Source organism: Equus quagga, chromosome 11 (assembly GCF_021613505.1).
Source record: "Equus quagga isolate Etosha38 chromosome 11, UCLA_HA_Equagga_1.0, whole genome shotgun sequence".
NCBI lineage: Eukaryota > Metazoa > Chordata > Mammalia > Perissodactyla > Equidae > Equus > Equus quagga.
The window spans coordinates 103,321,214-103,347,960 of NC_060277.1; the positions used below are offsets into that span (position 1 = coordinate 103,321,214).

At 36.6% G+C, this 26,747-nt stretch overlaps 1 protein-coding gene across 4 annotated transcripts in view; it reads left to right on the forward strand.

The window, feature by feature from the left end:
• Positions 1 to 26,747, forward strand: part of CEP112 (centrosomal protein 112) — a 460,069-nt gene that overhangs the window by 89,205 nt on the left and 344,117 nt on the right. The gene's annotated exons all lie outside the window — the stretch shown is intronic.

Here is a 26,747-nt window from a genome sequence, read left to right on the forward strand (position 1 = left end):
ACTATGTTTCTTCTTCCAATCCATGTGCATGGTATGTCTTTCCATTGTTTTATGTCATCATCAGTTTCTTTCAGGAAAGTTGTGTAGTTTTCATTGTTTAGGTCTTTCACTTCCTTGGTAAAATTTATTCCAAGATATTTTATTCTTTTTGTTGTGATTGTGAGTGGGAGTGTCTTCTTGAGTTCTCTTTCTGTTAGTTTGTTATTAGAGTATAGAAATGCTACTGATTTATGTAAGTTGATTTTGTACCCTGCAACTTTGCTGTAATTGTTGATTACTTCTAGTAGCTTTACAATGGATTTTTTAGGGTTTTCTATGTATAAGATCATGTAGTCTGCAAACAGCAAGAGTTTCACTTCTTCACTGTCTCTTTGGATTCCTTTTATTTCTTTTTCTTGCCTAATTGCTCTGGCCAAAACCTCTAGTCCTATGTTGAATCAGAGTGGTGAGAGTGGGCACCCTTGTCTTGTTCCTGTTCTCAGAGGGATGGCTTTCAGTTTTTCCCCATTGAGTATGATGTTGGCTGTGGGTTTGTCCTATATGGCCTTTGTTATGTTGAGATACTTTCCTTCTATACCCATTTTATTGAGAGTTTTTATCATACATGGATGTTGGATACTGTTGAATGCTTTCTCTGCATCTGTTGAGATGATCACGTGGTTTTTGTTCCTGATTTTGTTAATGTGGTGTATCACATTGATTGACTTGCGGATGTTGAACCATCCCTGTGTCCCTGGTGTAAATCCCACTTGATCGTGGGATCTTTTTACTATGTTGTGTATATGATCTTTTTACTGGATTGCCGTATTCGGTTTGCCTATATTTTGTTGAGATTTTTGCATCTGTGTTCATCAGTGATATTAGCCTGTAATTTTCCTTCTTTGTGTTGTCCTTGTCTGGTTTTGGTATCAGGGTGATGTTGGCCTTGTAGAATGTGTTAAGAAGTGCTCCATCTTCCTCAATTTTCTAGAATAGTTTGAGAAGGATAGGTATTAAACTTTCTTTGAATTTTTGGTAGAATTCTCTAGAGAAGGTGTCTGGTGCTGGACTTTTATTTTTAGGGAGGTTTTTGATTACTGTTTCAATCTCTTTCCTTGTGATTGGTCTATTCACATTCTCTATTTCTTCTTGATTCAGTTTTGGGAGGTTGTAAGAGTCTAAGAATTTATCCATTTCTTCTAGATTGTCCAATTCGTTGGTATCTGATTTTTCATAGTATTCTTTTTTAATCTTTTGTATTTCTGTGGTATCTGTTGATATTTCTTCTCTTTCATTTCTGATTTTATTTATTTGAGTCTTCTCTCTTTTTTTCTTAGTGAGCCTGGCTAAGGTTTTGTCAATCCTGTTTATTTTCTTGAAGAACTAGCTCTTTGTTTCATTGATCCTTTCTATTGCCTTTTTTTGTTTTAATTTCATTTATTTCTGCTCTAATTTTTATAATTTCCCATCCTTCTACTGACTTTGAGCTTTGTTTGTTCTTCTTTTTCTAGTTCTGTTAGGTGTAGTTTGATTTTGCTTATTTGAGATTTTTCTTATTTGTTGAGGTAAGCCTGTATTTCAGTGAATTTCCCTTTTAGGAACACTTTTGCTGCACCCCAAATGAGTTGATATGGTGTGTTTTCATTTTCATTTGTCTCCAGATAATATTTGATTTCTCCTTTGATTTCTTCAATGACCTATTGGTCATTCAGTAGCATGTTGTTTAATCTCCACATCTTTGCCCCTTTCTCAGTTTTTTTCTTGTAATCGATTTCTAGTTTCAAGGCATTATGGTCAGAAAAGATGCCTGATATTATTTCAATCCTTGTAAATTTATTGAGGCTTGCTTTGTTTCCCATTATATGGTCTATCCTTGAGAATGTTCCATGCACGCTTGAGAAGAATGTGTAACCTGCTGTTTTTGGATGGAGTGTTCTATATATATCTATTAAGTCCATCTGGTCTAATTTTTCATTTAATTCTGAAATTTCCTTGTTGACTTTCTATCTGGATGATCTATCCATTGGTGTTAGTAGGGTGTTGAGGTCCCCTCCTATTACTGTATTGTGGTTGATATCTCCTTTTAGTTTTGTTAATAGTTGCTTTTTGTACTTTGCTGCACCTGTATTGGGTGCATATATATTTATAAGTGTATGTCTTCTTGGTAGAGTGTCCCTTTTACCATTATGTACTGCCCCCTTTGTCTCTCTGTACCTCCTTTGTCTTGAAGTCTACTTTGTCTGATATAAGTATGGCAACACCTGCTTTTTTTTTGTTCACTATTAGCTTGGAGTATTGTCTTCCATCCCTTCACTCTGAGTCTGTGTTTGTCTTTGGGGCTTAGGTGTGTTTCCTGGAGGTAGCGTATTGTTGGGTCTTGCTTTTTAATCCATCTTGCCACTCTGTGTCTTTCGATTGGAGAATTCAACCCATTTACATTTAGAGTGATTATTGAAATGTGGGGACCTAGTGCTGCCATTTTATCACTCGTTTTCTGGTTCTCCTGCATTTCCTTTGTTTCTTGCCCCATGTATTTCAGACTACCAGTTCAATTAGGTAGTTTTCTATGCTGGTTTTCTTAGTTTTCTCCTTATTTGTAATTTATGTCTCTGCTCTAATTATTTGTTTAGTGGTTACCATGTGGTTTGTATAAAATATCTCATAGATGAGATAGTCCATTTTCTGATAGCCTCTTATTTCCGTAGACTAAGCCAGTTTCATCCCTCCTCTTCCCCTTCTAGGTTGTTATTATCACATCTTTTTTCTTCTTATGTTGTGAGTTTGGGGTTAAAATGACAAGATTATATTTATTCTTGGCGTTTCCCTTCCCTTTATCTTTAATGTTATACTTAAGCATTTGCTAACCTGTTTTGATGGAAAGCTGCAAATTTCTGATTTTGTCTTTCTGCTTATCTCACTGCTCAGGGTTTTGTAACCCCTTTCCTTTTTTGTTTCCCAGGTATGAGTGCCTTCCTGAGGATTTCTTGTAGGGTGGGTCTTGTGGCGATGAACTCCCTTAACTTTTGTTTATCTCGGAAAGTTGTTATTTCTCCATCATATTTGAAGGATATTTTTGCTAGATAGGGTATTCTTGGCTGAAAATTTTTGTTTTTCAGAATCTTGAATATATCATTTGACTCTCTCCTAGCCCGTAAGATTTCTGCTGAGAAATCTGCTGACAGCCTGATAGATGTTCCTTTGTAGGTTATGTTTTTCTGCATTGTTGCCCTTAATATTTTTTCTTTGTCATTGACTTTTACATTCTTCACTACTATATGCCTTGGGATTGATCTTTTTACACTGATAAAGTTTGGAGATCTATTGGCTTTTGTCACATGAATTTCCAGCTTCCTCCCCAGGTTTGGGAAGTTCTCGGCTATTATTTCTTTGAATAAGCTATCTGCTACATTCTCCTTTTCTTCTCCCTCTGGGATACCTATAACCCTTATGTTGCATTTCCTAATTGAGTCGGATATTTCTTGGAAGGTTTCTTCATTTCTTTTTAGTCTTAGTTCTCTCTCCTCTTCTATCTGAAGCATTTCCGTATTACTGTCCTTGAGACTGCTAATTCTGTCCTCCATTATATTATCAGCCCTACTGTTCAGGGAGTCCAGATTTTTCTTAATCTCATCCATTGTATTTTTCATCACCAACATTTCTGATTGGTTCTTCTTTATAGATCAAGCTCTTTTGTAACATAGCTCCTGAACTCGTTGACTTGTCAGTCTGTATTATCTTTTAACTCATTGAGTTTTCAAATGATAGCTATTTTGAATTCTTTGTCATTTAGATTATAGATTTCTGTGTCTTTCGGATTATTTTCTGGGTACTTGTCATTTTCCTTCTGTTCTTGAGATTTAATATATTTTTTCATATTGCTTAGTGGTGTGAATTTGTGCCTCTGCATAGAGATAGAGTTTGATTACTACTTCCACTTGCTGCCACTAGGGGGAGAGAGCAGAAACTGTGTAGTTTGCAGCCCCCTTGATCTCTGTCAGCTGTTTCTGACCGAGCCTGGGCCACTCCTTGGGATCACAGTTGCCCTGTGTGGTTGCCTTCAACTGTAGGACCAATCACATGGGGGCTTCAGGTTGCTGCTGCCTGCTCCGAGACCTGCCTAGACATGCTCCCTCCTTAGGGACTGCAGCAGTGTTATGGGCTTTTGAGGCAGCTGGGAGCTTGTTCGCCCAGACTTGTAGTTCTGCCCCCGTCTGGTCCCACTGGGTCTCACTTGCCCCACTGGGGCTGCAGCAGAGCAATGTGTTTAATGCAGCTGGTGGTTGGGTCGCCCAGTCATGTTGCATCTTCTCCCAGGTCACCCAGCCATTGTGTTTGGTGGGCAGGGCCTCTCCCCTAGGGCCGAGCTGAGACTCTCCCTGGGGCCACTGTGGGACTGTGAATTTTCCCCCTGGACCAAGGATTGATCATGCTGGGACTCTGGATTGTCACTGCCCACTTGTGTGGTCTTGCTGGATCTCATTGCCCCCTCAGGGCCACAGCAGAGCTATGTGCACTAATGTGGCTGGTGGTTAGCTCGCCTAGCCGCTCTTTGTCTGCTCCCTGGTTGCCCAGTCTTTGTGCTGGGTGGGCTGGGCCTCCCTACCAAGTCTGAGCCCAAGTCACTCTCTGGGACTGCAGTGGGACTGTGGATGTTCCCACTGGTTCAAAGAGCAATCACAGGGGGCTCAGGGTTGTAGTCACCTGTTTCCTCAGTCACGCCAATGCACGCGCCCACCCTTGGGGCTGCAGCAGTGCTGTGAATGCCTCAGCCGGTAGAGAGTCGCTCATGGGTACTGGCTGGCTGGGGGCCAGAGAGCTCTCACCTGTCTCTACCTTCTCTGCGGGGGTAGTCCATCCACCTTCCAACGTATGGCAGCATGGGTCTCTCAGGCATCCTGCAGTGCTGTGTGAGTATCCTTCATTGATCAATGAATGTTCATTTAGTTGTAGTTTGAAGGGGGGAGAGACAAAGAAAACCGCTCAATCTGCCATGTTACTGACGTCACCTAGAAAGTCTATTTAAGCAGCAGCTAGATGTTGAATTTGGTTGATGGATACAAATGAGTTTATTATACTATTCTTTCTACTTCTGTATATGTTTGGAATGTTCTGTAATAAAGCTTTCTTTTAATAATAAAATTAACAACGAACAACCAGGTGTTTATATCCTTTCCCCCACTTCATGAAGCATAGGCTGTCTCTCACTCACCTCAGCAGAAGATATGAGGTTATTTTCTGAAGAGAATGAAACAGTCTCTGGATTGGGAGACATCAGACACAGTTAAGATTTCTTACCACAGCATTTCTCAAAGTGTGGTGAGCACATCCTGGGGAGTCCTTGGGACCCTTTAGAATCCTTTGAGTTGCCAGATTGTAACCCCATTTCCCCCAACAAAGAAAAATAACAAAAATCAAGTCACTTGCATAAGGGAAGAAATATTAAGCTGCCCTCAGATTTCTTTACCTTAATATTCAATGGCAGAAGATGATAGAGCAGCACTAAAAGATAAACATGAGAAAAAGTATGGCCTAGGATGGTTTTCAAGTGTAAAGGGTATGGGCAGTTTTGAACATCAGCAAATACATGTTCAATGCCACTCTAATGTCACTGAGTGTGAGTTCTTTTGGTATTTGAGCCCTTTAAATCTGTGTTTTTCGTTTTTCTTTAGAAAAATACCTAGTGTTTTCATTTAGCTTTTCTTTTTTTTTTTTTTTAAATTTCTTGTTTTACATTGTTAGTATATTCTTTATCTTCTTAGATATATTTATTAGGCTTATTTAAAACCTTTGGTCCGTCTGTTCTAATAATTTGCCTTAAGAGTATTATATATTATGTATTATTATATATGTATTACAAATTATAGTATGCTGTGTATTTTAACATTATTTATATACACACATGTATTGCTGGCTTTCTCTCATAGTTTTCTGAAGGTGTCTAGTTATTTTGGACCATGAACTCATGTCCTTTGGGTTTATCAGTTATTCCAGTGTGTATTGGGGAATAGCTGGAAGACCAGATACTTGTGTGGATGAGTTGTAGTTTAAATAGTGAAGATGGGGTGAGCCTCAGGGTAGAGAGCCCTAGAAAGCACAGGACCACTGCTGGACTCCTTCTGGCCAGTTCCCATCTATAACAGATGAACCTCGCTAATCCAAAGGGAAGTGCGGCTTTGGAGAGAGGCCCTCTCCCTAGATTGTAATATAGCAATCCTCCAGATTCGGAGGGAAAGATGATCTTTTGATGAAGGAAGGTCTTATTTTTAACTTAGTCAAATTTATCAATCTTTTATAGTTAGTGCTTTTTATGTCTTATTAAGCAAATCTTCCTCTAGTCCCAGTGCAGAAAGGTTCACCTATATATTCTGCTAAAAGCTTTAAAGTTTTGCTTTTAATGTTGAGTCGTTAATCCATCTGGAGTTATTTTGTTACTGGTGTGAGATAGGATCTAATTTCCTTATTTTCTTTTTCTCCCCAGTTCTGCTTTTGAGTAATTCCTCCTTTGTTCATTGATCTGCCATGCCAACTGTCAGTTATTAAACTTCCATTTGTATGAAAGTTTCTATTCTAGTTGGTTGGCTGATTTCTCTGGCTCTGCTAGTATCATACTGTCGTCATTATTATAGCTTCATAATTAGTCTTGCTGTCTAATAGGGAAGTCTTTCTTTCCTTGTCCATCAGAAGGGTCTTGGTTACTCTGAGTCCTTTCCTTTTACTTACACATTTAGAAATCAGGACCAAGTTAATAAAGAAAACAAAATCTTGGGGTCTCTTGAACATCTTTTGTAATGTTTATTCCTGAGTCTTTTATGCTTTTGTCATGTAAAAGTTTTATACTTCTGTTGTATAGAAGACCAGGAATAAGCGAATAAGTCTTATAGCTTTTAACTCTTACTGTGTATGTAGTAAATATTTTATTACAGTTTATTGTACCTTGACGAGAACTTGCAGAAAAATAATGGTGATGATAGTGGATTTAAAAATAAAATCTCTTACTGAAAAAAAAATATATGTATTGTTGATTGAAAATTTAGAAAAGAGGTAAATAGAGCCAAAAATAAGAAAATTAATGTTTATATAATAAAATTACTCTTTTTGGAGGTGGATAAATGTGCCCATTCTTCTACAATTTAGGGCCACAATGGATGTTTTAATTAAAAACAAACAAATAAACTATAGCTTTGCCAATTTGATAGGTATGTTAGTTTCCTAGGGCTACCATAACAAATGACCACAAACCTGGTGTCTCAGAACAACAGAAATTTATGGTCTCACAGTTCTGAAAGCTGGAAATCTGAAATTGAGGTGTCAGTGGAGCCCTGCCCTCTCTGAAGTCTCTAGAGGAAGAGCCTTCCTCACCTTTTCCTGTCTTCTGTGGTTGCAAGCAGTCTTGGCTCGCAGTGGCTGACATCTGCAGCACTCCCATCTCTGCCTCTGTCATTACTTGGTGTTCTTCCTGTGTGTCTCTGTGTCCCAATGTCTTTACATGGCCTTCTTATGAGGACACCAGTCATTGGACTTAGGGCTCACCCTAATCCAGTATGAATTCGTCTTAACTAATTATATTGGCAGGGACTCTGTTTACAAATAAGGTCATATTCACAGGTACTGAGGTATAGGTCTTCAACATATCTTTTTGGAGGATGCTTCCACCCACAACAATAGGTAAGAAAGCTTATTTCATTTTGTTTTAATCATTGTATTTAAAAAGAAGAGAGGCTTAATATACACATGCTAGATCCCTAACTGATCATCTTTTCTACTCTTACAGCAACTATGGTGCTCAAGGTTAAATTTGGGATCTATCTTTAGCAGTTAAACCAGTATGAATTGTGTTCTTCTTTTTAAGTTACATTTTTTAATATTTTAAAAAGGTTTATAGTTCACTTAAAATTAATGATAACAAACCCTTTAAGTGTTAACATAAATAACAATATTTTAATAACTATAAAATAGTACTGTAAAATGTACTATAAATAATTATATTTTACAAAAAAATTTAGTGAGGAATGTGACACTGCTTTACATTTTGTAAATCTCTTTAATGTCTGGCTTAATAGAAGGCAGCTGGAGTCTCATAGCTGCTTTTGCGTTTATTCTTTTGTGGTATCATATGCCATGTGGCCTCTGGAAAGTGTACTCCACTATACACTTGTGAAAAATAAGAATGAAAAAGGCATATAGTGTCTCAGTAGTATTATAAAGATAATTTTGACCTTGTAGATCCACTAAAAGGGTCTTGGGACCTTCAGGAGTTTCTGGACCACACTTTGAGGACTACTGCTCTAAGCCATTGGCTTTCAATCATTTTTGACCATGACTTGCAATAAAAAGTAAATCTTGTATATTGTGCCCAGAACACACATAGAAGCATACACTCACCTGTATATTTATAACTCAAACAAAAGTTTCACAAAATGATACTTTTATTATTTGCTGTGCCCTCTAATTAATGTCCTATTCTCTTTATTTTATTTCGTTAAACTAATTGCTAGTTTGAAACTTATTTTCACGCGTTGAAATCCACAATTTGAAAATCACTGCTATAGGAGGTATGTGTTTGAGTGTAATTTCTGTGTCTATAGTATACTTTCCAAAGTGGTTATATCAACTTATGCCTCCAGTCAGAATATGAGAGTTATCTCTCCACATCCCTGTCAACACTTATAACTGTCAGACTTTTAAATTTTGTTCTAATCTGAGGAATGTCAGATTTTAATCTGCATTTCCCTAATGACTAGTTAATATGTTTCTTAGCCATTTTAAGTTGCTTATCCATACCCTTTGTCCATTTTGAAATTTGGTTATTTATATTTTCCCTTGATTTGTAGGAGTATTTTATTATTAATAAAGTCACTTGTCAGGTTGGGTGTTTTTTTGGCTTATTTTTTGTTGTGATAAATTATACATAACATAAAATTTACCATTTTAATCATTTTAAGTGTATAGTTAGTGGCATTAAATATATTCACATTGTTGTGGAACCATCACTGCCATCATTTTCCAGAACTTCCTTCATTTTCCAAAACTGAAACTCCTTACACATTAAACAAGAAGTCCCCTATCCTGCTTCCCCCACTTCCTGGCAACTACCACTCTACTTTCTGTTTCCATGAATTTAACTACTCTAGGGGCCTCATGTAAGTGGAGTCATAAAGTATTTGTCCATTTGTGATTGGCTTATTTCACTTAGCAAAATGTCCTGAATGTGTATCCATCATGTAGCATGTGTCAAAACTGCATTCCTTTTTAAGGCTAAATAATATTCTATTGTATGGATATACCACATTTTGTTTATCTATTCATCCATTTATGAACACTTGGATTGCTTCTACCTCTTGGTTATTGTGAATAATGCTGCTGTCTGTTACAAATATCTGTTCAGTTCCCTGGTTTCAGTGCTTTTGGGTAAATATCCGGAGGCAGAATTGCTGGATTGTATGGTAATTTTACATTTGATTTTTTGAGGAATCACCATACCATTACTCACAGTGGCTATACCATTTTACATTCCCACCAGTGATGCACAAGGGTTCCATATTCTTTACATCATCAACACTTGTAATTTTCTGTTTTTTTCTTTTTAATAATAGCCATCCTAATGGGTACGAAGTGGTAGCTCATTGTGGTTTTGATTTGCATTTCCCTAATGACTAATGATGTTTAGCATCTTCTCCTGTGCTTATTGGCCATTGTATGTCATCTTTGAAGAAATGTCTGTCAAGTCCTTGGCCCATTTTTTTGATTGGGTTGTTTGGATTTTTTTGTTGTTGTTGAGTTGTAGGAGTTCTGTATATATTCTGCATGTCAATCACTTATGAGATATATGATTTGGAAATATATTCTCCTATTATGCAGGTTGGTTGGTTTTTCACTCTGTTGATAGTGTCCTTTGATACACAGAAGTTTTAAATTTTGATGAAGTCCAGTTTATCTTTTGTTGCCTGTGCTTTTGGTATCATATCCAAGAAATTGTTGCCAAATCCACTATCAGGAAGCTTTTCGCCTGTGTTTTCTTCTGTGAGTTTTATAGTGTTAAGGCTTACGTTTAGGTCTTTCATCCATTCTCAGTTAATTTTTGTATATGTCATATCCAGTAAATCATTGCCAAATCCAATATCATGAAGGTTTTCGCCTGTGTTTTCTTCTGTGAATTTTATAGTGTTAAGGCTTATGTTTAGGTATTTAATCCATTCTCAGTTAAATTTTGTGTATACATGTGGATACCCAGTTTTGCCAACACCATTCTTTTAAAAGACTGTCCTTTCCCCATTGAATGGTCTTGGAACCCTTGTTGAAATTCATTTGACTGTGTATGTGAGGGTTTATTTCTGGGCTTTCTGTTCTATTCCATTGGTCTATATGTCTGTCTTTATGCCAGTACCACATTGTTTTGATTAGTGCGGCTTTGCATTAAGTTTTGAAATCAGAAAGTGTGAGATCTCCAACTTTGTTCTTTTTAAGGATTGTTTTGGCTATTCAGGGTCTCTTGAGTTTCCATATGAATTTTGGGATGGATTTTTCTATTGCTGAAAAAAATTTCACTAGAATTTTGATAGGGATTGCTCTGAATGTGTAGATCACTCTGGGGACTGTTGGCCACTTGATAATGTTAGGTCTTCCAATCCGTAAACACGAGATGTCTTCCCACTTACTAATATCTTCTTTAATTTCTTTCAACAACATTCTGTAGTTTTTAGTGTAAAGTTTCTTATCCTCTTGGTTAATTTTATTCCTAAGTATTATTCTTTTTGATGCTATTGTAAATAGGATTGTTTTCTTAATTTCCTTTTTGGATTGCTTGTTATTAGTTGGCATATGTTTTGAGTATCAGTCTCAACCCTAAGTTTATTTTATCTGTCCTTACTTTTCCTTTTTTACAATTTCCTCATTGATTACTATATTGTTGTATTAGTTTGCTAGGGCTGCGGTAAAAAAATGCCACAGACTGGGCAGCTTCAATAACACAAATTTATTTTCTCACACTTCCAGGGGATAGAAGTTTGAGATCAAGATGTTGACAGATTTGGCTTCTTCTGAGACCTCTCCTTGGCTTATAGGGGGCTGTCTTCTCCCTGTGTCATCACATGGTCTTCCCTCTGTGTGTGTTTGTGTCCTAATCTCCTCTTCTTATCATTCATATTGGATTTGGGCCTAACTTATTGACCTCATTTTTCCTAATTACCTCTTTAAAGACCCTGTTTTCAAATACAGTTACATTTTGAGGTACTTGGAGTTAGAACTTCAATGTATGAATTTAGAGTGGAACACAGTTTAGTCCACAACAATTGTATAAGTTAACAAAAATGTAGCATACTATACAAAACTGAAAAAGTGTAAGTAATTTTTGGCTTACAGAAGTTAGAAATATTTCGAAATTACATTTATTTATACATAACACACAATTACGGAGCACCTCATGTGTGCAGGCATTGCAGTGGGTACTGGAGACATAGTGGTGAACAAGAAGTCCCTGTCCACAATGTTCACGTTTCTGTGGACGTGACAGCCAGTAAGGAACTACAAATGTCCAGTACTGATAAGTAGTATGAGGAAAAAGAAGTCAGTGTAAGACATGTGTTATAAATGGGAGTGATTTTGTCCTCAGCAAAGAGAAATTGGTTCTTGAAATTTAAAAAAAAAAACCTTAGATGTTACAGTGGTTTGTGGCTCCCCCAGCAGGCACGGTTTATAAACGGTAAGTCTGTGCTGTTAAGATTTCATAGTACGGGACGATTAGAAGGAAAATATCTAAAAGGTCTCCTTATTTAAGGGAACAATAATAAAAGAAAAAAGGTTGAGCAACACTGGGGTGAGGAAATGGAGTGGAGAAGACTGCTAATCAGCTAAGGTGGTCAAGGAGAGCCTTTTGGCACTGGGACATTAACATAGAGACCTGCAGAAGCATGGGAGGAATCCATGTGTTAGTCTGGGAAAAGCATTTCAGGCAGAAGGAACAGCCAGTGCAAAGATCCCATCAGGGATGTGTTGGCCAAGTTATGAAAACAGCATGGGGGGGGGCGGCAGTGTGGACACTGAGCAAAAAGGAGAGTTGTAGGAAAAGTAGTCAGGGAGCATCAGAGAAAGCTATGTGGATCATTGCATTTAATCCTTTTGTAAAAAGTTTTATTGAGGTATAAATTATATAGTATAAAATTCACCTGTTTTAAAGTGTACAATTCAGTGAAGTTTTAGTATATTTGTATTTAATTTTTGATGGGTTGAGCACATGGAAGTGATCCCATCTGACTAATATTTTACAGGTATCTCTTTTGCTCTATGGGGAGAACAAACTGTAGGGGACCAAGAGTGGGAGCTGGGAGACCGCTTAGGAGGCTGTTGCAGTCGTCAGGCAGGGAGGAAGGAGGGCTGGACTTGGGTATCAGTCGAGAGGTAAGAACTGGAAATGATGCTGCTGTTCAGTGAGATGGAGAAGACTGAAGATGGATCAGAGTTGTTGGGGGAAAATGTCAAAAGTTATCATCTTGATAATCAGCTTAAAGATGATGTTCAAAGCCATGGATGAAAACCAAATTTATATCTGAAATACATTTTCATCCTCTCAGTATCCTAGATTTTCACAAACGTGAATTAAATCTAAGTAATTTTAATTGAAATTTATGAAACATGTTGATTGCCTAAAATGTTTACAGCATTGTTATATCTTATTAATTAAATAATATTACAAGAGCAATATCTTTCACAGTGGAATTTTTAATGGTTATAAATTGGGAATATAAAGAAAAGTGATACTTTGGAGCCAGAAAGTCACTGTGAGAGAAACTTAAATTCTATTTTTAGTGAAAGTTGAATTTAAAAATTAGCATTCAGAACTTGTCATTAGGTAATCGTCAATATAGAGAAAAATGGACAGAATCTGTCAGCAGGATTGAATTTAAGCATCACCAACACTAGACAGATCTTGCTGAGCAGCTCCTGAGTTAATAATTAAACAGGGTAGAGTGCGAGGCAGGGCTTCAGATGAAAGACGAGACTGTTGCTGAGAATCAGCTTCTCTGTTTTGTTGTTCTTTCAGGCTTTTTTCTTTTTTTGTTGAGTCTTGTTTTGTTTCAGTGCCATTTATTGTACCGCAGACACTAATACAGATTATTAAACTTATGTTTTGTGGTATTGGCGGGGATTTTCTTGTGTGAAATTCATAGTTAAAACACGTAAACACTGGATTTTTAAAACGATATATTAGAATTTTAAATCTGAAAATTAGAGCAAAATTATTAGATACTAGGGGAAGTGACAACTATAAAATATAGGGCTCTGTTCATTTCAGAGTTTAGACATGCTGAAAGTCTCTGAGTGGCCTTATTGAGATTTGAGTCTTTATTAGGAGAATTCTTTACCTTTTTCTGTCCCACGGATCCCACTGGCAATCTTGTGAAATCTATGCAGTCTTTCTCAGAATAATATTTTTAAATTTAATAAAACATAAGATTACAAAGAAAAGAAATTATACTGAGTTACAATTGTTCAAAATATTAATAAATCAGAGTTGTTTTGAAGTAATACATATGCTTCTAAACTAATGCCACAAATATCAAGATTTAGCAGTGGACTTTATTACTATTATACTATATACAACTATATTCTAGTAGTTTTACTATTCTAATTTATGAGCAGTGGTGAAAATGAAGGATATTTAATGACTATCCAACACTGTAATGGACTATAAAATGTCTGTGATTTCCGTTAGTCATAGGTATTGCTAATATTACCTTAGTTTGTTGACTATATTTACAATTGAAGGGGAAAGCGGAAGATCAGTTAGAGGAATGAAAATAAAGATGAGCTCTTTTTCCACTCAGATTCTCTGACACTGAGTTCTATTCGTGGACCTGTATCAAGGTTAAGGGACCCAACCTTACAAAGTATCAAAAGGCTTTTGGTGTCACTGTTGTTGTTTTTGCTGTCCAGTGGATTCTGACTCCCAGCGACCCTGTGGACAGCAGAGCGGAACCCTGCCCGGTCTTTTTATGCCATCTTTTTATGTCACCTTTCAGTGCTATATCAGACAGTACTTCCCTGCTATTCATAGGGTTTTCATGGCCCTTTTTTTCATAAGGGGGTAGTCCGGTCCTTCTTCTTAGTCTGTCTTAGTCTGGAAGCTCCACTGAAACTTGTCCACCATGAATGACTCTGCTGGTATTTGAAATACCAGTGGCACAGCTTTCAGCATCACAGAAACAGGCGGCTGCCACAGTATGACAACCGACAGACGGGTGATGTGGTTCCTTGACCTGGAAACGAACGTGGGCTGCGGCAGTGATTATGCTAATCTTAACCACTAGACTATTAGCGCTGACCACCTGAAAAGGCCTTAGACGCCTGTAATATTTCGTTATCTATTATTAACTATTACTGTTAGTAATAACGTGCAGTAATTCATAGAGCAACTCATCTACTCTCTGAGATAGCTACAGTTTGTCATTTTATTGTCACCACCAGCATTTCTTCTCGCAACCTCACAATTATAAAGAAACCCTCAACTAGCACCAGTTCATCATTTTGAATAAGATGACTGTTTAAAAAATATGTATTTTATTTTTTAGAACAGTTTTAGATTTACGGAAAATTGAGAAGATAGTACAGAGTTCCCGTATACCCTACTCCCAATTTCCCATGTTAGTAACATCCTGCATTATTTTGGTACACTTGTTACAATAAATGAATCAATATTAATACATTATTATTAACTAAAGTCTATAGTTTACTCAGTTTTCCTCAATTTTTACCTCCTACCCTTTTCTTTTCCAGGTTCTCATTCAGGATACCACATTATGTTGAGTTGTTGTGTCTCCTTGGGTTCCTCTTTCCTTGTTTTTAATGACTTGACAGTTTTGAAGAATATGGTCAGGCATGTTGTAGAATGCTCCTCTGTTGGATTTTTGTCTGATGTTTTCCTCATGATTTGACTGGGGCTTTAAGTTGAGACAGGAAGACTACAGAGGCAAAGTGCTCTTCTCATCACATCTTATCAAGGGTACATACTGGTAATGACTTATCACTGTCGATATTAACCTTGATCCCCTGGCTGAGGTAGTTTTTGTTAGGTTTTCCACTCTAAAGTTACTCCTCACTTTTCCATACTGTCTGTCTGGAAGGAGTTACTTTGTGCAGCCCAGGTTTAAGGAGTGGGGAGTTATGCTCTCCCTACTTGAGGGCAGAGTAGCTACATAAATTCTTGGGAGTTTTTCTGCATGAGAGATTTGTCTCTTCTCTCTCATTTATTAGTTTATTTAATCACTTTATTTACATCAGTATGGACTCTTGGATATTATTTATTTTCTCCTCTGGGTTATAACCCAATACTCCTTTATTTTCTTGCACAAATTGTTCTAGCTTTGGCCATTGGGAGGTCTTTCACTGGGCCCCTGTGCCCCTTTGACATACCCACATCAATATGGATTATATGGAGAATGGTATTAGAAACCAAAATCTGTGTGCTTAGTGTGTGCTGCTGGGGTGTCATTTCTTTTATGCTCTTTCACCTGACAGAGCAAGGGAGTACATATGTATCTACTAAGTTTGTATATATGCATATCTATAGACCATTTGCACATGTAACCGTCTGTACCTATATTAAACTCAACATAATTTCAACATAGACGTCTGTACCTCTACCCCATTACCACATGGATTATTCTAGCTTCCTCTCCTCTGTATCTGTAAATTCTCAATCAAACAGTGGAAACTGGGCTTCAGCCATCCTCCATCTGTTTGCTTAATCGTTCAGTTCTAGCATGCAGTCATTTGTTGCTCAACAACAGCGATACGTTCTGAGAAATCTACGAAGTGCATTGTTAGGCTATTTTGTCATTGTGTGTACATCATAGAGTGTACTTACACAAACCTAGATGCTATACCAACTATATACCTAGGCTATATGGTACTAATCTTATGAGACCACCGTTGTATATGTGGTCAGTTGTTGACTGCAGTGTTATGTGGCACATGACTGTACACCTTATACCAACATCAGAGTGATTAACCCATACCCCCGTGGAAGCGAACTTTGTCACCCAGTGTACAGTGCTTATGTGCAGTTCCTTTTGCCTTTTGTCTTATGGACTCCACTCATTTCAGAATTGCTTGGATCATCACCTTTTCCCCCGTGCCTTCAATGAGGTCTTTTCATGTATTTGTAATGTAACTAGATTCTTTCGTCCTAGTGTGCATTTCTTCCTGGGATCTCCCAAACTCCTAAATGATTTTTTAAAATTTGCATAAAATAAGGTTTATTCTTTGTGCTTTAAAATTCCATGGGTTTTGACAAATGCATTGTCATGTATCCACTATTATAGTATCATGTAAAATATTTTCTCCATCCTAAAAATCAGCTGTGCTTCACTCTATTCATCTGTTGCCCCTTTTCCTAGAATACCAGGCAGCCAGTGATCTTTTTTACTGTCTGCATAGTTTTGTCTTTTCCAAACTGTCATATAATTGGAATTATACAGTGTGTAGCCTTTTCAGACTGGCTTCTTTCCTTGAACAATTATACATTGAAGGTTTTTCCATGTCATTTTGTGGCTTGCTAGCTCATTTGTTTTTATTGCTGAATGATAGTCAATTATGTGGATGTACCATAGTTTGTTTATCCGTGTACCTATTGAGGGACGTCTTGGTTATATCCATTTCTGGCAATTATGAATAAAGCTGTTATAAACATTTGCTTGCAGGTTTTTACACAGACATAGTTTTCAAATTAATTGTGACTCAGCAATTTCACCACAGAAAATATAACCAAAAGAAATAAGTGCATATATGTACCATCAAACATGTATGAAAGTGTCCATAGTAATGTTATTTTAAATATTCAAACACTGAAGACAACCCATCAACAAAATGGATAAATTGTTTTAGGTATATTCGCGCAGTGGAAAACTGTATACAGCAATGAAAAAGTGTAAACTACTGTTGTCCCCCATGCCAGGGATGAGTCTCACAGACATACCATATGTATGATGAGGCTTGACACGAAGGAGTACATACTCTACGATTCCATTTGTAGAAAGTTCAGTGACAGGCAAAGTTAATTTTTTGTGATAGGAGTCAGAATAGTGGTTACCTTTGTGTACAGGATGACCAGTAAGGCTTCAGAACAGCTGGTAATGTTTACGTGTTGTAGTGGCTTGTGAGTTTTCAATTTATAAGAAATTATGAAAATATATACTTAAGATTTGTATGTCTTTTGTATATATGTCATATTTCAATAAGAAGTTTATGATATAAGATAAAATGTGTTGCTCCTTTTGCCATAGGAGTTGAACTTTGGACTCTAAATAGTTACCAGATAGTAACCCTTTCTAATTTTTGACTCCAGTAGGATTTCAAAAAAAGTTTGTATGTAAAACTCCAACTTCTCTGTCTCTGGTTCTGATTTCTTAGTGTCTCTATTGGTTGTATAACTGAAGGTCCGTGGGATACTTTATAATTTCTTAATACTTGTTGAAAATCATGTCTACATTTCCTACCAAAATAATACCCTTTCCCAAACTTTCCCTTAATTCCCAGTATGCCAATTCTTCTGGCATATTAGATTTTGAACCTGGAAAATTTCTGATTTTTGTCGCTTTTCATCTCCTTCACTTAGTATTTTACTTACTCAAGCTGTTTACTTCTCTGAAAATTTTCTTGGATCTGCTCTCTTCCCTTCTGTTTCCGCAGCTACCACTTGAGTTCAGGCCATTGTTACCTCATTCCAGGACTCTTCCTGTAACCTGCCAGTTGCTCTCCCTCTCTCCTCTTGTTCCATAACCCACTAATGCAATTTGTCCCATTTTCCCATGATCAAGAACTTGAGTTACTAATCTAATGCCTATTATAGCTTCTGCTCACAAGCCGTGTTTATTCAAGAGCTCCAACCGAGTCTTCCGAGTGCCACCTTTGAGTTCACAGTGTGGGAGGATATTCTCTGCACCCAGGGTAATCTGTTTGTCGTTAACTATGCACACACTTGCTCCTCTGATCCTGCTGTTATACATCTCTGAATTCCGCTTCTACTCTGTCCTTTACAGCCTGCACAATGTGATTCTACATGAGCATCTTTTTTCCTGAATGACTTTTTTACCCCATGTTGAGACCGTCACTATATTATATCCCCTCAGTTCTTTGTATTCAGTTTAAAAAAGATTATTTTGGCCAAATATCGTTGTCCTTAAGGTATTTTATATATGTCTATAGGATTTTCTTTAGCATTATAAGTTTCAAATTTCTTTATTTACTTTGTGTAAGACACAATGAGTGTTGGGAAAAAGCTTTAAAAATAAATGATACAAATAAAATAAATAATGAAATGAATAATTGTCACAAATTTTGCTTCTTGAATCAGGAAGTTTATATCAGTATATATAAAAGTATTTGTTCAATAAATATAGGTCTTAATGCAGAAGCCACTTATTTATTTCATATATATTTATCTGCCTAGTAGAGTCATGTTTAATAGTATCCTTGCACAAGAAACCATGCCAGCTTCTGACAACATAGGTATTAGATACAGGTGCTCAGTGTTTGAGGCTTAGTATCAGAACCATCCTGTTCTTTGGTTTAAACCTGCCTGTCTCTGACCCTTTTTCTTCTGCTGTTGCTGTCACCTCTCTTTTACCTTGGCTTTCCATTTTTATTGAGTGCTATCTGGTTTTTCTACTCTTGAATACTTTTCTTAACTTTCAATCTTTGTCTTCCCTCTGGTGACTGTTCTCTTTGGCACAGCCCCAGGACTTCCCAGTCTTGTGCCTGTCTTCACAGGTAGTACCAACTAGGCTGGTTTTTCCCATTTCATGGGCCTCATATGTATATATGAGTATATCATAGATATGTATACATACATATCACACATGCATGTACATGTATATCACACATGTGAATCACATGTGAATTAATTAATCACATGATTACATGTGAATTAATTGCTCAGGGACTCTCAGGAGAAATAAGTCTTTGACAGTCTGGTAAAGTTTGATCTTAGTATGTTGGAATTAGCCTGAATGTCATGTAAAATTTATTTTCAAAAGTAGTATGAACCTGAGGAAGTGTGTTAAGTAGTGTGTTAAAATGAGTTGTTTGGAGCCTATCTTTATTTTTAGACTTAATTTTTGTATAGCAGTTTTATTCACAGCAAAATTGAGGAGAAGGTACAGAGATTTCCCACATACCCCTGTCTCCACACATGCATAGCCTCCCCCATTATTGACATCCCCTGCTAAAGTATTACATTTGTTACAATTTATGAACCAATATTGATACGTGATTACCAAAAGTCCATCGTTTATATTGGAGTTCACTCTTTTTTTTTTAAGATTTTATTTTTTCTTTTTTCTCCCCAAAGCCCCCCAGTACATAGTTGTGTATTTTTAGTTGTGAGTCCTTCCAGTTGTGGCATGTGGGACACCACCCCAGCATGGCTTGATGAGCAGCGCCCTGTCCTTGCCCAGGATCTGAACCAGCGAAAACCCGGGCCACCGAGGGTGGAGGGTGCGAACTTAAGCACTTGACCACGGAGCTGGCCCCTAGAGTTCACTCTTGGTGTTGTATATTCTGTGGGCTTGGACAAATAGACGATAATGTGTATTGACCATTATAGTACCATACATGGTATTTTCACTGCCCTAAAAATCTTCTGTTCTCTGCCTGTTCTTCCCTCCTTTCCCCCTAAGCCCTGGTGACCACTGATCTTTTGACTCTCTCCATCATTTTGCCTTGTCCAGATTATCATATAGTTGGAATCATACAATATGTAGACTTTTCAGATTGCCTTCTTTCACTTAGTAATATATATTTACGTTTCCTTCATATTTTTTCATGGCTTGATCATTTCTTTTTAGTGCTACATAATATTCCATTATCTGGATGTAACACCATTTATTTATCCATTCACCTACTGAAGAACATCTTAGTTGCTTGCAAGTTTTGGCAATTGTGACTATAAAGCTGCTGTAACATCTGTGTACAGATTTTTGTGTGGACACAAATTTTTAACAATTTGGATAAATATCAAAGAGCATGATTGCTGGATTGTGTAATAAGAGTATGTTTAGTTTTGTAAGAAACTTCCAAACTGTCTTCCAAAGTGGCTGTATTATTTTGCATTCCTAGTAGTAATGAATGAGAGTTCCTGTTCCTCCACATATCCATCAGCATTTGATGTTGTGAGTGTTCTGGGTTTTGGGTCTTCTAATGATCGTGTAGTGGTATCTCATTTTTGTTTCACTTTGTATTTCTCTGATGATGTATGATGACATATGATAAGACATCTTTTCATATCCTTATTTATCATCTTGTATCTCTTGTTTGGTGAGGTGTCAAAGTCTTTGGCCTATTTTTTAATTGGGTTGTTTATTTTCTTATTGTTGAATTTTAAGAGTTCTTTGTATATTTTAGATAACAGTCCTTAATCAGATGTGTCTTTTGCAAATATTTCCGCCCAGTCTGTGTCTTGTCTTCTAGTTCTCTTGATATTGTCTTTCACAGAGCAGAAATTTTCAATTTTAATGAAATCCAGCTTATCAAGTATTTCTTTCATGCATTGTGCCTTGGGTGTTGTATCTAAAAAGGCATTGCCAAACTTAAGGTCATCTAGATTTTTCCTGTGTTATTCTAAGAGTTGTATAGTTTTGCATTTTACATTTAGATCTGTGATCTATTTTGAGTTAATTTTTATGCAGGTTGTAAGATCTGTGTTTAGATTCTTTTTTTTTTTTTTTTTTTTGCATATAGGTTGTCCATTTGTCCCAGCACTATTTGTTTTAGAGACTGTCTTTGCTCCATTGCATTGCCTTTGCTCCTTTGTCAAAGATCAGTTGACTGTATTTATGGGGACCTATTTCTGGGCTCTCTCTTCTGTTCCATTATCTGTTTGTCTACTCTTTTGACAAGAGCACACTGTCTTGATTACTGTAGCTTTACAGTAAGTCTTAAAGTAGGCAGTGTCAATTCTCCAACTTTCTTCAGCTCTTTCAATATCATGTTGGCTATTCTGTGTCTTTTGTCTCTCCATATAGACTTCAGAATTAGTTTGTCCATATCTATAAAATAATCTGCTGGGATTTTGATTGAGATTGCATTAAGTCTGTAGGTCAAGTTGGGAAGAACTGACATTGACAATATTGAGTCTTCCTATCCATGAACATGGAATATCTCTCCATTTATTTAGTTCTTTGTTTTCTTTCATCAGAGTTTTGTAGTTCTTCTCATATAGATCTTGTACATATTTTGTTAGGTTTATACATAAGAATATTATTTTTTTTGGGTGCTAATGTAAATAGTATTGTGTTTTCAATGTCAAATTCCCTTTTTTCATTGCAACTATATGGGAAAGTGATTGAATTTTGTATGTTTAACCTTATATCCTGCTACCTTGCCATAATGTCTCATTAGTTCCAAGAGGTTTTTGGTAGATGCTTTCAGATTTTCTAAATAGATGATCATGTTTTCTGTGAAAAAAGACAGTTTTTGTCTTCCTTTCAAATTAATATACCTTTTATTTACTTTTCTGATTAATTGGATTATCTAGGACTTTGAGTGTGATGCTGAAAAGCAGTCGTGAGAGAGAACATCCTTTTCTTGTTCCTGATCTTAGTTGGAAAGCTTCTAGTTTCTTTTAGCTGTAGGTTGTTTTGTAGATATTTTTTCTGAAGTTAAAGAAGTTCCCCTCTATTCCTAGTTTCCTGAGAGTCTTTATCATGAATGAATGTTGGATTTTGCCAAATTCTTTTTATGCATCTTGATTTGATCCTGTGACTTTTCTTCTTTAAGCTATTGATGTGATGGATTATGTTAATTGATTTTTGAATGCTGAACCAGCTTTGCATACCTGGGGTGGGGGCTCTTCTTTTTATTTCTACTATTGATGAAGAATTGGGAGTGTACACTTCATACTTGGATGGTGCTAGAGTAAGAATTGTTGTAAAAAGATAATCGTAATCTTGTTGAATTAGAAAAATCATCCTATGTTAAAATTTAGGGTGGATAGCTTAATTTGTTCAAATAGGAGAAGGACTATATAAAAATATCGTTGTTATACTTTTGTTGACTTGGCTACTAATTCCATAATTATAGGGTCTTCCAGCTCAGATTTTTCCATCTAGTTCACTGAGGTTTCAAGAGAAACTTTGTAAAATAAATGCTTTTTATAAATTTTAGAAATCCACATAAATTCATCTTATGCTCTTGTCCTCATTACCTATCAATTTATTTACCCTTTCAAAATAGAGTAAAATAAATTGGGTTAATCCATCATAACTTTTTGTTACTGGTAGTCTAATTGATCAGGCTTGCTAATAATCCTTTTAACAATTCATTTTAGAACCATGGCAATTATTATCATCAAACTGGTTAGTCTTTGTCAGATGAAGTTCAGCTTCTTTCTCTTTTTGTGAATCAAAATTGGTCTATTTTGAGACACTGGAACACTTGCAGTGAGTGATCTCTGATTCCTCAGTGACTTCTGGTCCAGCGGTCTGATTGACAGGTGTTTTCAGTGTAACTATTAGGATAATTCGCTTGGATGTCGTTAGGTATGGGCTTTTCAGCTGTCAGGACCTCTCTATTTCTCTTCTTCCTTCTTCCTACAAGCTACTTCTGACTTACAAGCACCAGTTTTTCCTCAGGTTTCGCAACCGTTCCTTCTGTTGCGTGGAGAAAATTTGGTTAGCAATAGTTCCATATTCAGATGATTCCAAATCACGTTATCTTTTTTCTAGGTTCTTTTCATGTATCCTGGTTCTAGTACCCAAGCTTCATATTTATAATTGAGACCAAATTGCTAGTTTGTAATCAACTTCTGAGCCTTCCTTTGTCCCCCTCCGCCTAAATCCGTGTCTTATCTTCCTCTGAGCCAGTCTTTGTGAGACTTGTTGATCTCTCAACACAGGGACCAGAATCTTGTGTCTAAACCTCTGCCCCTGGTACTTGCTGTCCAACATTGCTGATGTCCTGGATCTTCTTCATTCCTGCACCCCAGAGCTAGGTACAACTGCTCTTTTCTCTGGAAATCCCTCAGTGATTCCTGCTTGCCTGTACCCCCACCTAGTTTGGGTTATGTAAGGTCCTGGTCATGAACATGTTAGAACCTAAAGGAAGGCCATCAGGCAGAGAAGAATAAGGATGGACATGTATTTCTGGTACGAGAGGTACTCACCTGTCAGTACTTTTGGGTACTCAAAGCACTTACTTGTCTTCAGGAAGATTGGCCAGCAGTGCAAAGCGCACAGCATCCAAAAGGACATGAGAAGGAATCACTTCTGATAGTTCTGCTCCTTTTGAATAGTTATATTCCGAATTCCCTGTTTTCTTCATAAGTCTCTTCCTCTCAGATCTCAGAAGTTTCTGATGATTTTTAATAATTCCTGAGTTAAAATTTCAAGTTCACTTTATCACTGTTGCTCTGTTCAATAAGATACAGACAGCTGAGATCAAAATACTGTTTCAACATCCTTCACTTTCTTCTCTATTTGCTGGATGCCTTTCCCTCTCACCTATATTTTTTTGTCTTTCTCTTATGATAAACACTTTTATACTTTTATCTGAGCATTTTCTCTTATGTCTACTGTATTCAGTATTCATATTGTAGAAAGAGGGCTGTCTGGTTTTCTGGCTGATAGAAACCCTTTTTCCTTAGCAAAGTCTGGAGTCTAGAGACTTACTTATTTGTATCAGTTCAACATTCTTTGCCTTAGTTTCTTTAACAATTAGGTATTTTCTGATACTTTATAATGATCACATATTTCTTTTTCATTAAGAACAGGAGAAAAAAGAAATAGATTTTCAAAAATTCTATTAATAATGGGGAATATCTTTATCACTACTTTGAATTTCTTGTGTTTTCGCTCTTTTGTAATGCAAAAAAAACTTTTTGGTATATTCCATGAAGAACAAATGTTTGTTATTTTCTCATTATCATCCAATTATAACCTGTACGATGTGCTAATATTTTTCTGTAATGTCACCAGAAATCACTCCAGTTTTGAGTATGGGATAAAGATTTTGGAAATTTAACAATTATTTAAAAATTTACTTTTTAAAAATATCGATAGTCTGCAAATGTTTATTGAATGCTTACTGCAAGCCAAACACTGTTCTAGAAGCAAGAGACCTAGAGTGAACAAAGCAATGTCTTGAGCTTACAGTTTACTGGAGAAGATAGGCAAAGAACCAAATGCATCAATTTGTGATAAGTACTAAAAAGAAAAATAAAGTCTATGAGACCAGAGAGACTGGGGGTTAGAGGTCTGGTTATTTAGATAGAGTGGCTATGGAAGGATTCCTGTATAGGAGGCGTTTAGGCAGAGAACTGAAAGAATTGAGGCAGTAAGCTCTGCATTACTGCAGATGAGTGCTCTAGGCAGATGAGTGCTCTAGGCAGAGGGAACAGAGAATGCAAGGCCTTGAGGCTGGCCTGACGACTTTGAGAAGCATCAGGAAGGCCCGTGTGCCTGAAATGAGAAGGGAGAATGGTAGGAGATGAGATCAGAGAGGCTGTGATAATCATTTTTTCTCTGAGAAGAAGGGGAGTCATTGGAAGGTGTTGAGCAGGAGAATGACATATTTGATAATGTTTAAAAAAGGTTGTTTCCTTGAAGTTCAATAACTCTACCATATACCTTGGTGTTCCTCATCTGTGTCAGTTTTATAGTGTGCCCTTTCAATCAGTACGTATTTTTCTTGTAAAGTTTTCTTGTGGTATGTTTTTTATTATATTTTGCTGTTTCACCATTTACAGCATTACCATTACCATTACACCTGTTTTACAACAGGTACACCAATTATGTAAATGTGAGCTATCCTTTTTCTCTTTTTCTATATGTATAGTTTGCTCTTGTGTTTAATTTTTGCTCATTCTGATTTTTATTTTGCTTGCTTTCCATAAGCTTTCCCTTCATGTTTCTTAATGTATCTCCCCCATATGCATTCTTTCTTCGTGGAGCTATTTTCATTTTAACTTTCCTTTTCCTGATGCTTTCTTCCCCTTTCCCCTTTTCCTGAGATCTGCGTGTTCAAGTTTTATTGCTTTTTGTATCTCACCATAGCTTACCTGGGATCTTATAGTTTTTCTTTGACCTACTGTTTTTTAGAGGTGAGGTTTGTTACCTTTCTTATGGATATTCAATGTTTTTGAAAATTGTAAAAAGAATTCCTTATGATGCATTTGGTATTGATGTTATTCTGTCTCATGTAAGTGATTTCTGTGTGTGAATGTTGTCTTCCTCCAGGGAGGCTCTGCCCTGGCCTGAGAGGCGGCTAGTTTGCAGACAGCCCTCCTGATCATTCAGGGATGGTTTCCAGTCTGGGTTGCAGTCTTTGGAATCTTTGGTCTACCCCTGATTCACTTGCACTCCCAGCTGTAGCCCTCAATGCATGTCGCCAGTGAAAGCCTGTGATGTTCGTAGGGGCCCTCCTCCTTGAATAATATGCAGTCATTTGCTCCTAAGTACAGTGATACTGCTGAAAACTCTAGTCTGCTTTTCAGAGTATTTGCCCTTGGTTTCTTAGTCTCCTGCCTTGTGAATGTTAAGAATTTGGCAAATCCTTGAGGAGAAAACTGCTTGTGTGGAGCTCACTTCTCTGTGCATCCCTTCTCTCAGGGATCTTGATTCCTCAAGTCCTAGCTGCCTTGGCCACCCTCTGCTCTGATTTCCTTGCTCCATCCTCATCCTCCAAGACTGGAAATGCCTCAAAGGTGAAAGTTGCTTACAGAATGTTGACTCATCTCTCTGAGATTTCTTCCTCTGGTGCCCTTAAGTCCTAGCTGCCTTGGAAGGTCTCCAATGCCTACAAATAAATTGATTTCTTTTGTATCTTTTTGGTTTTTCAATTGTTCTCAGGGAGACTGTGATATGCTGCAAGGTACTCCTTCACAGCCAGAAATAGAAGTTCCTCTCTTAGAGTTTATTAAGATGGAATTTCATTTCTATTTCTAGTATATCTTGTCTATGTTTGGTAATTTCCAAGAGAAGAAGGAATACAAATCATCTTTATTCCACCATTTAAAACTGGAAGACAAAGAATGTATTCTTTTCTTTCTTTCTTCTAGTCAATTCATATTTAGTAAACAAGGAGAGTTTAGAATATGTATTGGAAAATTGAAACTATCTTTTGGAAGGAGCTCCTAAAGCAGAAGGATCACTAATAAAGAGGCAGAATGAATAGATGTATGGAGAAGAAATCTGAGCATCTGATATGTGTCAAGCTCTGAGCTAGGAATTGTATGCATTTTAAAAAGTTAAGCTATATACCATATTTTTAAGTTAGATATAATTATTTCCATTTCTTAGATTTGGAAGCTATTGCACCAAAATTTAAATTATATACCTAATCCATTTTATTATGAAGAATGGATGATAGGAGTAAAGGATATTGAGGCTGTAATATTATTTAGTTCTTAAAATTTGTTTTAAACATTTATCTTAGAGTATAAAAGGATACTAATTGATTGGAACATCATCCTAACTTTTTCAAGTTACTCACACTTACTGGAAGTAATTGTTAAAATGAAAATCAATTGTCCTTATAGCTAATGCTTGTTTACCCTAATTGTATATAGAGTACCTAATCCTAAACACCTGTATTTAGTTCTATAAAGATGAAAAATTCAAAATAACTTAAATATCAAATAATAGGGAAATGATTTAATTATGTGATAATTTTGGAGCCTGTGGAAGTAAGTAAATAAAAAAGTGAAACAAATGAAAATTTTGTGCATGAACACTGTGACTATGTAATAAAATATTCCTATACACTTATAATACATGTGTCAT